This window comes from Camelus bactrianus, chromosome 1 (assembly GCF_048773025.1).
Source record: "Camelus bactrianus isolate YW-2024 breed Bactrian camel chromosome 1, ASM4877302v1, whole genome shotgun sequence".
In the NCBI taxonomy this organism is placed as follows: domain Eukaryota; kingdom Metazoa; phylum Chordata; class Mammalia; order Artiodactyla; family Camelidae; genus Camelus; species Camelus bactrianus.
Window position 1 is genome coordinate 77,179,594 of NC_133539.1, and position 13,522 is coordinate 77,193,115.

General features: G+C 37.7%; 1 long non-coding RNA gene across 3 annotated transcripts in view; it reads left to right on the forward strand.

Annotated features, from left to right (window-relative positions):
• Window positions 1-13,522, forward strand: part of LOC123614779 (uncharacterized) — an 873,628-nt gene that overhangs the window by 234,756 nt on the left and 625,350 nt on the right. The window lies entirely within an intron of this gene.

Consider the following 13,522-nt stretch of genomic DNA (forward strand, 5'->3'; position numbering starts at 1 on the left):
TTCATAATTTCAAGATGATGCTGGTGGTTTTTATCCTGATAAGGAGAATTCTCTTCTGAGTAGCACCGTGCACACATTCAGAATTTTACAGTATGCTTTTTAGTGAAATAAAAGAACATTTTCTGTACTCGTTAATGGTATCAGCAGTCAGTGCTTATTTGAAGTGTCCTCTTGTAAGCACTTGCCCATGCCCAGCCAGGAACGAGTGGCTTTTCTTAGGAAACTTCCTGAAGCAATGCTGACCCTTTGTGACCTCTTTAAGAGGGAAGAACAGCAAATCTCTCCAGTATTATTATTTGGGAAGAATATTGGTGAAACAATGCAACAGACTTTCTTTTCAAAGAAAAAATAGGATCATAATTGGAAAAATGTTTTGAGTTTTGCTGACCCTATGAAAGATTAAAATTAAACTCTAAAGTAAAAAAAAAAAAACAAAAACACTCAAATCAGGCAGACTGCTTTAAAACATTTGTTCCTCCCGTTTGAAGTCAGTGTTCTCAGACGTGCTGTAAACACTGCAGTACAACTAGGTAACGGATGACAATGCTATCATTTAAATAATACAATCAAGGTAGGTATTACAGTCACTGCCATTATTCAGTGCAGACTGTGTGTAAGGAATGGTGTTAGGCTCTTTACATATGTCAGATTATTTGTTGCCCTGAACAGTTACATAAAGTGAGTTTTTTATACACATTTTTAAAAGTTAGGAAACTGAGGCATAGTGAGGTTAAGTAACTTACCTGGAGCAGCAGAGCCAGTACATTTATGCAGCTGCAAATTTGAACCAGCTCTGTGGTTCCAGAGGCTGGATTCTTTAGGCATCATCACCACTGTATTTGATGACATGCAAAACATCTAGAGTCAAAGCAAAACAAAAAACCTATATGTGACACAATGAATACTTCTTTTATTTTTTTTAACATTTTTTATTGATTTATAATCATTTTACAATGTTGTGTCAAATTCCAGTGTTCAGCACAATTTTTCAGTTATTCATGGACATATACACACTCATTGTCACATTTTTTTCTCTGTGAGTTATCATAACATTTTGTGTACATTTCCCTGTGCTATATACAGTGTAGTCTATTCTACAATTTTGAGATCCCAGTCTATCCCTTCCCACCCTCCACCCCCCTAGTAACCACAAGTCTGTATTCTCTGTCTGTGAGTCTATTTCTGTCCTTTATTTATGCTTTGTTTTTGTTTGTTTGTTTGTTTGTTTTTCTTTTTCTTTTTTAGATTCCACATATGAGCGATCTCATATGATATTTTTCTTTCTCTTTCTGGCTTACTTCACTTAGAATGACATTCTCCAGGAGCAACCATGTTGCTGCAAATGGCATTATGTTGTCGGGTTTTATGGCTGAGTAGTATTCCATTGTATAAATATACCACTTCTGCTTTATCCAGTCACCTGTTGATGGACATTTAGGCTGTTTCCATGTTTTGGCTATTGTAAATAGTGCTGCTATGAACCTTGGGGTGAAGGTGTCATCCTGAAGTAGATTTCTTTCTGGATACAAGCCCAGGAGTGGGATTCCTGGGTCATATGGTAAGTCTATTCCTAGTCTTTTGAGGAATCTCCACACTGTTTTCCATAGTGGCTGCACCAAACTGCATTCCCACCAGCAGTGTAGGAGGGTTCCCCTTTCTCCACAGCCTCTCCAGCATTTGTCATTTGTGGATTTTTGGATGACGGCCATTCTGACTGGTGTGAGGTGATACCTCATTGTAGTTTTGATTTGCATTTCTCTGATAATTAGTGATATTGAGCATTTTTTCATGTGCTTTTTGATCATTTGTATGTCTTCCTTGGAGAATTGCTTGTTTAGGTCTTCTGCCCATTTTTGGATTGGGTTGTTTATTTTTTTCTTACTGAGTCGTATGAGCTGCTTATATATTCTGGAGATCAAGCCTTCGTCGGTTTCACTTGCAAAAATTTTCTCCCATTCCGTAGGTTTTCTTCTTGTTTTATTTCTGGTTTCCTTAATGCTGTGCAGAAGCTTGTAAGTTTCATTAGGTCCCATTTGTTTATTCTTGCTTTTATTTCTTCTAGGAGAAAATTTTTGAAATGTATGTCAGATAATGTTTTGCCTATGTTTTCCTCTAGGAGGTTTATTGTATCTTGTCTTATGTTTAAGTCTTTAATCCATTTTGAGTTGATTTTTGTATATGGTGTAAGGGAGTGTTCTAGCTTCATTGTTTTACATGCTGCTGTCCAGCTTTCCCAACACCATTTGCTGAAGAGACTGTCTTTATTCCAATGTATATTCTTGCCTCCTTTGTCAAAGATGAGTTGACCAAAAGTTTGTGGGTTCATTTCTGGGCTCTCTATTCTGTTCCATCGGTCTATATGTCTGTTTTGGTACCAATACCATGCTGTCTTGATGACTATAGCTCTATAGTATTGTCTGAAGTCTGGGAGAGTTATTCCTCCAGCCTCGTTCTTTCTCTTCAGTAATGCTTTGGCAATTCTAGGTCTTTGATGGTTCCATATGAATTTTATTATGATTTGTTCTAGTTCTGTGAAATATGTCCTGGGTAATTGGATAGGGATTGCATTAAATCTGTAGATTGCCTTGGGCAGTGTGACCATTTTAACAATATTGATTCTTCCAATCCAAGAGCATGGAATATCTTTCCATTTTTTAAAGTCTTCTTTAATTTCCTTCATCAGTGGTTTATAGTTTTCTGTGTATAATTCTTTCACCTCCTTGGTTAGATTTATTCCCAGATATTTTATTACTTTGGGTGCTATTTTAAAGGGGATTGTTTCTTTACTTTCTTCTTCTGTTGATTTATCGTTAGTGTAAAGAAATGCAACTGATTTTTGAACGTTAATTTTGTAACCTGCTACCTTGCTGAATTCTTCAATCAGCTATAGTAGCTTTTGTGTGGACCTTTTAGGGTTTTCTATATATAGTAACATGTCATCAGCATATAATGACACTTTTACCTCTTCTTTTCCAATTTGGATCCCTTTTATTTCTTTCTCTTGCCTGACTGCTGTGGCTAGGACTTCCAGGACTATGTTGAATAGGAGTGGTGATAGTGGGCATCCTTGTCTTGTCCCAGATTTTAGTGGGACGCTTTTGAGTTTTTCACCGTTGAGTACTATGCTGGCTGTAGGTTTGTCATATATAGCTTTTATTATGTTGAGATATGTTCCCTCTATACCCACTTTGGCGAGAGTTTTTATCATAAATGGGTGTTGAATTTTATCAAATGCTTTTTCTGCATCGATTGAGATGATCATGTGGTTTTTGTCCTTTCTCTTGTTGATGTGATGTATTACACTGATTGATTTGCGTATGTTGAACCAGCCTTGTGTCCCTGGGATGAACCCCACTTGGTCATGATGTATAATGTTTTTTATGTGTTGTTGGATTCTATTTGCTAAAATTTTGGTGAGGATTTTGGCGTCTATGTTCATCAGTGATATTGGCCTCTAATTCTCCTTTTTTGTAATGTCTTTGCCTGGTTTTGGTATCAGGGTGATGGTGGCTTCATAGAATGAGTTTGGGAGTATTCCCTCCTTTTCAATCGTCTGGAAGAGTTTGAGAAGGACTGGTATGAGTTCTTTGTATGTTTGGTAGAATTCCCCGGTGAAGCCATCCGGTCCTGGACTTTTATTTGTAGGGAGGTTTTTAATTGCTATTTCTATTTCCTTTCTAGTGATCGGATTGTTCAAGTGTTCAGATTCTTCTTGCTTCAGTTTTGGTGGACAGTATGTTTCCAGAAACTTGTCCATCTCCTCTAGGTTATCCAGTTTGGTTCCATATAGTTTTTCATAATATTCTCGTATGATATTCTGTATTTCTATTTTGTTTGTTGTAATTTCTCCATTTTCCTTTCTTATTTTGCTAATTTGTGCTCTCTCTTTTTTCTTCTTTGTGAGTTTGGCCAGAGGTTTGTCGATTTTATTTACTTTTTCAAAAACCCAGCTTTTGGTTTGGTTGATTTTTTCTATGGTCTTGTTAATCTCTATTGTATTTAATTCCTCTCTGATCTTTATTATTTCCTTCCTTCTGCTGCTTTTTGGGGCTTTTTGTTCTTCTTTTTCTAATTCATTCAGGTGGTGGGTTAAATTGTTTATTTGAGATTGTTCTTCTTTTTTGAGGAAGGCCTGTATCGCTATAAACTTCCCTCTTAGCACTGCCTTTGCTGTGTCCCGTAGGTTTTGAGTGGTTGTGCTTTCATTATCATTTGTCTCAAGGTATTTTTTAATTTCAGCTTTGATTTCCTCATTGATCCATTGTTTTTTCAATAACATATTGTTTAATCTCCATGCTTTCCTTTTTTTCTCCTTTGTTTCTCTGTTGTTGATTTCCAGTTTCATGGCATTGCGGTCAGTAAAGATGCTTGAGATAATTTCTATCTTCTTAAAATTGTTGAGGTTTCTTTTGTGCTCAAGTACATGATCGATCCTGGAAAATGTTCCATGTGCACTTGAAAAGAATGTATATCCTATTTTTGGGGGGTGTAATGCTCTGAAAATATCCACCAAATCTAGTTTTTCTATTGTAGTATTTAATTTCTCTGTTGCCTTGTTTATTTTCTGTCTGGAAGATCTGTCTAGCGATGTGAATGCAGTGTTAAAATCTCCAACTATGATTGTATTCCCATCAATATCCCCCTTTATCTCTGTTAGTAATTCTTGTATGTACTTAGGTGCTCCTATATTGGGTGCATATATATTAACGAGTGTAATATCCTCATCTTGTATCACTCCTTGAATCATTATAAAATGTCCTTCTTTATCTTTCTTTATGGCCTTTGTTTTAAAGTCTGTTTTGTCTGAAATCAGTACTGCAACACCTGCTTTTTTGGCTTTTCCATTTGCATGGAATATCCTTTTCCATCCTTTCACTCTCAATCTATATGTGTCCTTCTCCCTAAAGTGGGTCTCTTGTATGCAGCATATTGAAGGTTCTTGCTTTATTATCCAGTCTGCCACTCTGTGTCTTTTGACTGGAGCATTTAGTCCATTAACACTTACAGTAATTAATGATAGATGTGTGTTTATTGCCATTTTGAACTTATCTTTGCAGTTGAATTGGTATATCCTCTTTGTTCCTTTCTTCTTCCTTTTGTGGTTTGGTAATTTTCCTTTGTATTATCATGGATTTTATTTACTTTTTGTGACTCCTTTGTAAATTTTTGGCTTGTGGTTACCCTTTTTTGTAAATCTGTCAACCCATTACTATAACTTTTTATTAAACTGATAGTAACATGATCTCAAACCCATCCTACTGTTAAAAAAATTTAAAAAAGAAAGAAAAAAATATTCTGTATTTCCCTGCCTCCCTCTCCCACTCTCAGTGATTTACATGTCTTCTTCTATAATTTCGTGTTTACTTTATTTGTAATTCATGAGTTATCACCTTTCCAGTTGTGTGTTTCTCATTTCTGTAGCATCCTGCTGCTTTTCTATTTAGAATAGCCCTTTCAATATTTCTTTTAGCATGGGTTTAGTGTTGCTAAACTCCTGCAGCTTTTTTTTTGTCTGTGAAACTCTTTATTTCTCCTTCTATCCTCAAGGATAGCCTTGCTGGATAAAGGATCCTAGGCTGCATCTTTTTTTCATTCAGGGCTTTGAATATATCTTGCCACTCCCTTCTGGCCTGTAGTGTTTGTGTAGAGAAATCAGCTGAGAGCCTTATGGGGGTTCCCTTGTAACTTACTCTTTGCTTTTCTCTTGCTGCCTTTAGAATCATTTCTTTATCCTTGACTCTGGCCATCTTGATTATGATATGTCTTGGTGTGGGTCTATTTGGGTTCTTCCTGTTTGGGACCCTCTGAGCTTCCTGTACTTGGATATCTGATTCCTTCTTTAAGTTTGGGAAGTTTTCAGTCATGATTTCTTCAAAAACCTTTTCAATCCCCTTTGATCTTTCTTCTCCTTCTGGGACCCCTATTATGCAAAGATTGGGACGCTTTATATTATCCCATAGGTCCCGTATGCTATTTTCATTATTTTTTATTTGCTTCTCTTGTAGTTCTTCTGAATGGGTGCTTTCTATTGCCCTGTCTTCTAGATCACTAATTCGTTCCTCTGCATTATCTAGTCGGCTTTGCACAGCTATTAGATCATTCCTCATCTCTGTCAATGAGTTCACCCATTCTACTTGGCTCTTCTTTATAGCTTCAATTTCATTTTTGACATATTTTATATCTCTAAACACTATCTCTTTTAATTCCTTCAGCAATTCGATCACTCCTTTTTTGAAATCTTGATCTAGTAGGCTATCGATGTATATTTCGTTGATCTTTCTTTCAGGGGATTTCTCTTGTTCTTTTAATTGGGAAAGGTTTTTCTGCTTCTTCATCTTGCTCATACCCCTTTGGCACTGTGGTTATGGAGTATCAGTTGTTTATTTTGGTCCTTAAGGATTTTATCTATCTGATGCCTATTTAGGAATAGAACTTAGGAAAAAAAGAAAAAAAAATGAGAGAGAGAAAGAATTTTAAAAGAAGGGAGAAAGAGGGTTTGAAAACAGTGTATAATGAATAATAGAAGAGTGAGTTGAGGCAGAGTATTAATCGGGTTGAGACGTCCTTTTAAAACCTTTACAAAAAAAGGGGGGGGGGAGATGAATAGATGTATTTGAAACCTGTGTCTAATCAATAGCAGGACATCAAAACCAAAGAGAAATAGAAATGAATTAAGAAGTAAAGATTAAGAGAGTAATAGAAAATAGAACAGGTAAAAACAGATTTAAAAAAAAAAGGGGGGTGGGGGGTTGGTCGGTGTTCTCCTGGAGTCTGTGTGCTTTTACTGTGAAGTCTTTCTGTCTTCATCCTGTTTTGGAAGCTCAGCTTGCTGTTTTCAGAGGCCCTCCGTTGGCGCCCTCTTCTGTGCTGCTCCCAGCACCTGTCGGCAAGCAGATCGCGCCTCCTCCTAACACTGGGTCAGGTGCAGCTCTCTGCTGTGGGCGGGCGGGTCGCTGCCCCTCCAGATGCCGCAGTCAGATGTTGCAGACTGGCCAGGTAGGAGGGCGGGTCGTGCCCCCTCCCAGCACCTCGGTCAGGGGCTGTGTTCCTGCCCGAAAGGCGGGGGGGCTGCTCTCCTTCTACCTGTGCCGCCGGTTGCTCCGCTCTCTGTGCGGCTGCGCGCTCCGCCCTGGTCGGCGCCCCGAGGGTGGGCTCGGGGAAGACCGAGGGACAGCCCTGTCCCTGCTCCGAGCCAAAACCCAGCTCCTTGTTTGTCTTTGTGGAGCAAGTTCTCTGAGGGACCAGGATGGAAGGATCCTATCTGCCCCGGGCTGCAGGCCAGTCTCAGTCTGGCCTTTGAGGCTGCTAAACCCTTCCGTGCGGATGCAGGTTTCGCCTCCGTCCCCGCCTGAGTGGTAAGCGCGGAGGATATGGCGGCTGCCCCTGAGCCCCGCCTCTCTTCCCCCAAAAACTTTCCGCGGGTTTTCAGAGATGGGGGTGTGCACCCTTCCCCCAAGAGCACATCAACCTTGCTGTGTTACGGAGGGCCCAGGTTGTTCTGCCCTGTGCACCCACAGCCACGGCGCGCAGCCCGTTGCGTTCCCCAGGGGTTGCCTCCGTGCAGCCACTTCCGTCCTCTGCCCGGCTTGTGCAGCCTGGCCCTGCCCGCGGCTGCCGGCCCGCGTCTCAGGCTGGGTGTCGGGCGGGGGGGGGACGCTCTGTGCCTGTTTAACTTAGTTCCTTTAGTCAAGGGCTGCTCTGTACAGATCCGAGCCTCGGAGGCTCCCCCTCCGTCCCGCTGGCCTCTCAGTTGGAGAGGGGAGACCCAGCGAGCGAACGCCAGTCCTCCTTTGCTGCTCCCTCCCCGCGGGACCCGTCCCGTGCTGCTTTGCCTTTTGTTCTTTCTTTTTTCCTTTTCTCCTACCAGATTTTTGGCGTCTTTATGTTTTGAAGAGGGCGATGTTCTTTCGGAGTTGCACAGGTGCTCTGGTTGGCTGAGTGGGTCTGTAGATGTGGGTCTTGGTGTATTTGTGGGAGAGGGTGACCTGCGAGCGTCCTTCTACTCTGCCATCTTCTCCAGAATCCAGTACTTCTTTTAAATCAAGCAAACAAAAGAGAATAAATTTTTCTGAAAGTAGAAGTTTACTGGATGTGTCAGCATATAAAAAAAGAAGAAAAGCCAGATACTGAAACCTAAGTTTTGTCTTTGGGTTCAGTGTTGGTTACTTTTGTTCTGTGAGCTGACACAAAACAAATGAAAGATCAGTAAATCTTGCTTTTAGAAATCCGAAAAAAACAAGGGATACTAGTGCTCAGATTATAACACTTGGTGACTCTTTTCCATTTTTACTTGATTCTCTTATGTTCCAAACCAAAAAAGGAGTGTTTTTCCCGAAATAGGAGAGTCCACTACTTTTATTATTCCACGCTGGCCTTCTAAGTGGGATCAGATAGTGTGCACTGCTGCTCTGAGATTCATGCTGAAATTCACTTCAGGCTAAGCCCTGTTACGCAGTTGGAACTAGATACAGCTGGGTGAGCTATAGGACAACACTGCAGATGGGTATTATATATAGACTTCCTTTATTGGAATATATTTTAAATTCTACAGCAAATAGAAACCATACCATGGCAAGAAGAGTGCTGAAGAATAAGTATTAGAGGCTACAATTAATTTGTTCATTTATTCATTCTCATGCACTCATTCGTTTAATAAATATCCAGCATCTACTGGTGCTAGGCACTGCCATAGGCACTTAGGATACATTAAGGAACAAAGTAGACTAAAATCTCTATTTTGTGAAATGTACCTTCTGCTAATAAGATACGCCTCAAACATACCAAAGTCCTGTTTAACATACACCTAAACCAGAGGTCAGCAAGCTTTTTCCGCGAAGGACCAGTAATAAATAGTTTAGGCTTTGTGGATCATACGGTTTCTCTTGCAATCACTCAGCTGTTGGGTTTTATTGTAATGTGAAGGAGCCGTAGACAGTATGTAGCATGTGTGGCTGTGTTCCAATAAAACTTTATTTACAAAAACAGGCAGTTGACCTAGACTGTACGTGATCCTGTCTAGGCCTCCAACTCTGATACGTTGGGAAGAGCAAACACATAAAGCTATGCAGTGTGAGCAGTTACTGTAGGAGTTACTCAAGTAAACTTCATTTTGTAGATGAATTAAATGAGATCTTGAGAGGTTGAATGATTAGCTTAAGGTAACAAAGTAAACTAGTGGCAAAACCAAAACTCAAACCTGTAACTCCTGACTCCTAATGTATTTTCTTCCTACTTAACTTTATTGGTTTTACTGTGCTGGGAATAATAGGATTTATAATTACATTGTTGGAATATATATAAGAGAACATTTATCTTCTGTTTCCTGGGGTCCAGATACCACCAGTGGTAAACTCTCACCCACACACTCCCACCTCTGTTATCACCACCTCCACCACCCTCTCCATCACAACCACCACCAATACCAACATCATCTAATCATTGCCAGCATCACTAACATCACTTTCACCATCATCAGCACCACCATCATCACGACACCAGAAACCACCTAAGATCACCAGGAACACACCCACAGCCACAAAGCTGGGTTTATTTACTTGGTGCAGCAGGGTCTGAGAATGCCTTCAAGTGTAGAGATGAAAGTACTTCAGTGAGGGAGTGTTGTGGGGACCGTCTTAGAGGCTTTGGGCTTGTGCTGATGATTCTAAGGGTGGATTATAAAGTGGAAACTCATTCTGGATTTGATACTGTCAACAAACAGGGGCAGCTGGATGACTGGATTTCTTAATCCATTTCATCTAAGAGAATTAAAGCAATGTTAGAAGTAGCCCTGATAAAGAAGCAGCCATCACTCAGGTTACTGGGAAGAGGGGCCACTAGTCATTTTGGTGGTTGTGAGTGGCCTTGTCACTATTTCTTGCCAAGCATCTATTTTTCACTTTCTTATTTGCATTTTCTTATTTCCATAAAAATACAGGTCCACTGTTGAAAATTACAAAATTCAGATAGGAAAAAGATAAAGTTAAATCCCCCATCTACAGATTAACCATGAAGAACAACTTGGTGTGCACCACTTTGCTGTATATAGATTCACACGCATACATTTGTGCCAAAAATGGGATTATGCATTCCAGTTTAAAGTTCTAACTTAATAAATAATGAGCAAGTTTCCCTAAAAAATAGCATTCTTTTTAGTGATACAAAAATATTTTAATGTGTGATTAGGCCATACTTTATATAATCATTTACTTTTTATTATATATTTAGAAGATGGCTTCCAGCTTTTTGCTGTTATTAAAAACATATGCAAATCTTTGTGTACATCCTAGATACCTTTCTCGGGATTAATTTCTAGAAAATAAAATGGTAGATCAATGTGTACAACACATTTTTAAGGCTTTTAAAAAATCTTGTTAAACTGTCATTGGGAAATTTGTATAAATATTTATTCATACATGTAGTATCTGAGAATATTCCCATCCCACCCCATCGTATTTTATTTAAAATTGACTCCAGCATAATGTCCTAAGAGCATAAGTTTGCTCAGTTCTTGTTATGTAGAATTCATTCACATTTCCAGCCAGTTCAATATTTTTATTGAGTGTATAGTATAGCATGGACCAGTCACTGTGCTGGATGCTGAATACACAAAAATGAATTATCTGTGATTTTCCATAAAGTCAGCATCCTGTCACAGTCTGGATAGTTGGCCATCAAATGCTTTTACAGAAAAAGATGAGAAGATAGGTAAATCTGGTTAGATGAGCATTTTTTTTAGATGAGCTTTTATTGGAGGAAAATTATACTTATTTTTGTAGCACTTATTGCAATCAATTTATTGCAAATAATTTATCATCATTTTGGGTGTGTGACACAAGGATCAATGTTTTCTCCAAATATTTAAAGCTTAAATTAGGGATAGGTTAATATAACTTTTGTCTAATCTACTTGAAAAAATTTTTATTGAAGTATTAATCCACTGTTAACACAAATATTTATTGGACTCCTGGGAAGGTATTAGTAATCATCATAAAATGCATTACTTGCTCAGGGGCAGACACTGAACTAATTATTCTGGACCAAAAATGTGTTGGATTTAAGTACTGAATCCTTGTTGCTGCCCTGTGCAAGTAGGCCCATATGTCAAGTTGTTACCAAAAGAAATAGCAACACAAGTATTATTGAGTGAGGCTGCATTGTCTGTCTTGAAAATAATGCTGCATGTTGCCAGGTGAAATTGAAACTGGGGTAGATAATTGCAAAATAAGCCAAAATTTTTTTCCTTAAATTTCATTTTCTGCCTTACTTTCTGTGATTGGGGAGTGGCTTCATTATTAATCTGATTTTTTCTTTTAACTAAACAAAGGTAAGCTTGGACAATGTACAGTTGTCTTGAAATTGAATCAAATGTGTGCACTTTTCATTTCAGTGTAATATCTCATGTATCCAACTCAGTGAACATCAATACATGCTATTAGACTTTTGTGCTAACAGCTGAAGCTATTTTTTTAATCGACATAATCTCATAAAAGTTTATACTTTAAAAAGATAATTTATTTGACATTTATCTATATTCAGAAGTAAAATATATCCACTAACATCACACATTGTTTTCTCAATACTTTCTTTTGCTTTTTGAATTGTAGTTGATTTTTTCAGTGAAATTACTTAAGCTGTAATGACTCATTTTTAAAACAAATCATGATGATAACTATAATTTGTATTCTTTACAGGTAGTTTAAAGCAGCGTTGACTCATTCTACAAAAATTTGGATTAAAAATAAAATGCACTCAGCATATGAAATGTTATTTATTTGATATATTTTCCTTGTGCTCACATTGTTCTAAAGTAACATTCTATATTATATATTCATCAATTATAATAAAGATGAATTTAACATGTCCAGAAAATCAAATCATAATCACACCTAATATATATAATTCTTTTCCATCGTTATGCTTTTTAGATTACTAATTTGTAACTTGAGGTGACAACAAAAATTATCATTGGCCATCCTGAATTTTAGGTGTGCTAAGAAATTAATTGAATTGACTTTGTTGTTGCTTTTATGTAACTTTCCAAGTTTGGTGTGTATAGAGTGGTAGAAGTTCAAGATGTTGAACTGAATCATTACTGAGACAATTGAGAATGGCATCAATGGTTTAATCCTGGTATTTATTGTTTGCAAATGAAATTAGAGGTAATTTGTTAACTCTGCTATTCTTTTTGTTATTCGTTTCAACTTACAAATGCTTATTGAATGACTGCTCTGCGGGAGCCACTCTGTAGGGGAAAGGCCAGGCTTCCCGTACTTTCATATAGAATCCATCTTTTGGCAAAATCACTCTCTCTTTTCCCTCTCTCTTCTTTTCTCCTAATGCACATATACATATAGAGTTTTTTGTGCAAAAATAAATAATCACTTTAAAAAGTTTTATTTTAAAATTTATCTAACTTACAGCAAATTTTTCAAGGTTTGTTTGCCTTTTTTTTTTTTTTTTTTTTGGTGTATTGTGCTCTAAGTTTTGCTAACCTACAGAATCTTGTGGCCACCACCACAATTAAGATACAGAAATTTCATCATCATTCATGCCTCTTTGTAATCAACCCCTCTTCCACTCCAAGCCCTGGCAATTATTGGTCTGTTCTCCAACCAATGGTTGTTGCCTTTCTGAGAATGTCACATAAATGAAATCAGCCGGTGTGTAGTCTTTGGGTTTGGCTTTTTCATTTAGCATATTGCATTTGGAATTCCTTCATGATTTGCACGTATCTGTAGTTAGACTCTTTTTATTGCTGAATAGTATTGCATTGAATGTGTGTACAACAGTTTGTAATCAGTTGAGAGATGTATTGATTATTTCCAATATTTTAGCAATGATGAATAAAATGCTTTTAAATGTTAGCTTATAGTTGTTTTTTGAACTTAAATTTTTGTTTCTCTTGTATAAATATCTTCAAGTGGAATTGCTAGGTCATGTGGCAAGTGTGTATTTATATAAGAGACAGTCAAACTGTCTTTGACGCTGGGTGGACCATTTTGCGTTCCCACCAGCAGCGTGTGAGAGCTCCAGTTGCTCCACATTTTTGCCAGACTTGGTATTGTTAGGTCTTTTGCTTTTGGCTATTCAAATAGGTGTGTAGTGTTATATCATTGGGATTTTATTTTCCTAATGATTAATGATGTTGAACTTGTTTTCCATTTCTATATTTACTTTGCTGAAGTGTCTACTCAGGTTTTTTGCTCATTTGTAATATTGCATATTTTTTAATGCCAAATTTTGAGTGTTTTACATGTTCTGAATACAAGTCCTTTGCCAGACATGTGATTTGTAAATAAATTCTAATAAGGCTTGTCTTTTCATTCTCTTAACACTGTCTTTCACAGATTAAGAGGTTTTTTGTGTTTTTGGTAAGGCTTGATTTAACTATTTTTATTTCATGGTTCATGCTTTTGGTATTATGTCTAAGAGCTCTTTGCCTAATCCAAGTCTCGAAATTTTTCTCTTTTCTATTCTTGTAGGTGCTTTTTTAGGGTGATAGTAACGTTCAAATCAACCTTGT